Source organism: Aplysia californica, unplaced genomic scaffold, assembly GCF_000002075.1.
Source record: "Aplysia californica isolate F4 #8 unplaced genomic scaffold, AplCal3.0 scaffold00004, whole genome shotgun sequence".
Classification (NCBI taxonomy): Eukaryota; Metazoa; Mollusca; class Gastropoda; order Aplysiida; family Aplysiidae; genus Aplysia; species Aplysia californica.
Genome location: NW_004797274.1, coordinates 2,534,745 through 2,537,338, shown reverse-complemented (window position 1 = coordinate 2,537,338; position 2,594 = coordinate 2,534,745). Strand labels below are relative to the sequence as shown.

The window sequence follows — 2,594 nt, the reverse complement described above, 5'->3', positions numbered from 1 at the left end:
ATACACACATCGGTAGCTACTGCGGCTTTCGTAGTAATATGTTTGACAGTAGCGTATAGATCGTCGTAAGGGCGAGGACACTGCCTACCATATTACCTGAGTGCCGACTAACGGCGTATCTCGGCGGGGTTAGCGGACTTCAATGGTTTGTTATCCTTTCTTAGGTGCTGGATCACAGAACCTTTATTTTTTTGCACTTGCCCAAGTTTTTCTCTTGTGGTTAAATTCTTGTCTCTCCCGTTTGTGGGCGGGGGTCTTTCAGGTTGGCTCTCCCCCCCCGGAATTTTTGAAAAAGAAAACACACAAAAATGCGAAACAATACCTTGCGGGAACAGTTGTTTTTTCTTTCCGTGGGGGGGGGGGGGGGGGGTGTTCAGGGGGGCTAGCCCCCCTGGCAACAACAATAATTTAAAGACACTCACACACACACATATAAACAATAGCATGATAAGTCGCGAGCAGGGCCAATGGGGTTGCAATTATGCAAATGAGCTCTCGTGCCCATCTCTAGCCCTCCATTGTACTTTGCCGGACCAGGAGTAGGCCTAGGGCCTAGGCCAAGCCAGCAGAGTCGCGAGCAAATAAGAATAGTGGACCACGTGATTAGATTGACCAATTAGCCTCAAGGTGTCAGGGTCATGGGTCAAAGGGCACAGTGGCACGGTCGTGATGACTGAAAAACCCGGTAAGAGACGGCAGTCGGTTGCTGGCAGTTGAAGAGTGAGGACGTAGAAAACTGAGTAGGAGAGTGAGTAGGGGAGCTCGGAAACGAAGAACAGCGGGCCACTAGGCACCAGGGGCGCCACAGCGAAAGTAGTTCCGACCGGTGGTCCGGTAAAGTACAATCTTACCTAGATCTATACCCAAATAGGCCAATACTTGGGCATTATTGGTCATTGGAATCAGGTCCTTGACTTGACTAGCATCTTGATCTAGATCTAGATATATATGATCTAGATCTAGATCTAGAGACGCTCTTCTTGCCAGTCTTGGCCTACTAGATCTAGATTCTATATCTAGATCTAAATCTAGATCTGCAGTCAAGGACTCTAGATCTAGAGATCTAGATTCTAGATTCTAGAATCTCTATGATATCGCCGCTAAGGCTAGGCTCTAGCCTAGAATCTAGGCTAGTTAACAGTTCAAGTCCTCCTTTTTCCTCTTACCCAGTCCAGTAAAAGTCAGTATCAGCGTACAGCAGCCCAAAAATGGAACTGTTATGGCTGAAATATACACCACAACATTATGATCGAACTTTAAAAACTGCGCAGAAATTCCTGGCTGCCTTGATGCGAAGTAGCATTTTGCCTTTCTAAAAGTAAACAAAACAAGACTGCACTTTTTCTTCTCCTGAACGAATAGAATGCACTTGTTTGCCAGTTCCTGTTCGTGTCGAAGAGCAAGGTTGCCAGGCAAACTTGAAAACAATCAAAAACCGCCAAAATTATATAGTTTTATTCCACAGGGGAGGGGGTGGGGCGCGGAGAAATGGGAGAAGGGAGAGAAAGAGAGAGAACAAGGAATAGATAGATAGATAGATAGATAGATAGATAGATAGATAGATAGATAGATAGATAGATAGAGAAAGAGAGAGAGAGAGAGAGAGAGAGAGAGAGAGAGAGAGAGAGAGAGAGAGAGAGAGAGAGAGAGAGAGACGTACACGAGCACATAATATGTTCATACACACGTACTGTCTCACCCAAGGTCTCACCACATCCTCTCTTTCACACATGCATGTCATGTACATTTGTTAGCTCTCACAAACAGACCCACGGTGTAAATATTGCATGTTAGTGAAAATGAACAATAGGGCCTATCGTTATCGGTGATGATGTTTAAGCTAATTACACAATCAGTATTCTGGTAGTTACTCAATGGTATTCTGAAAAGGTTTTAAAAAGTTATTGAAAATTCTTATATTAGGCTACCTGGAATACCTGAAGGATTTAATTTCTGACACAGAGGTTGCCGTGATGACCCTCCACCATTCACGGTCGCTAGCCGTCGTTGCACACCCTTCTATATTCGGGCCAATCTGTTTAAATGTTGTCCATCTGCGTCTTAATGTTTTAATGTTGTCCATCTGCGCCTGACGTTCTCCTGCCACACAACCTTCCTTCAAGCACCTCTTTCAGATTGGTCTGGCGTGTCGTTTTAAGTGACCAAAGTATTTTAGCATCTGTTTATACTTGATGTATTACAAGTTAAGATATGGTAAGAGTTCAATGGATAATGACTGATCAATGCAGGATCGTTAATCCAGGCTGAAAGAAGGAAAAACAAAAACAAAACAAGCCTGCTGTTAAATTTCAAGAAAACGACTTTACATTAAATATATATATTTATATAAAATCTGTAGTTGGCTATTAAGTCAGGCCACAATAATAATTATTTTTCTTTGTTGATATTATATCACCGACGTAAATTGGCGCCAGTCATCCATTCGTCATATAGTACAAAAATTAATGTCATGCCTGTTATAAGAAGAGGCCTACTTGTCGTGTGAGAAAGTTTATTGAACCTCTCATTTCACCACCATTACCATTTAGTTTTAGTACACATAGTATTTTTGTGTGGAGGGGGGGGGGGGGGGG

The 2,594-nt window shown here is 43.2% G+C and overlaps 1 protein-coding gene across 2 annotated transcripts in view; it reads right to left on the bottom strand.

The window, feature by feature from the left end:
- The window catches only part of LOC101852367, a 23,604-nt gene extending 22,219 nt beyond the window's left edge, over window positions 1–1,385 (bottom strand). Inside the window, exon 1 of one of the 2 annotated variants that reach the window (XM_005089245.3) lies at window positions 1,167–1,385. The gene's annotated coding sequence lies outside the window, so the exon portion shown is untranslated. The remainder of the gene's footprint in view (window positions 1–1,166) is intronic. The other variant, XM_005089246.3, reaches the window with a different exon arrangement.
- Window positions 1,386–2,594: the final 1,209 nt, after the last annotated feature.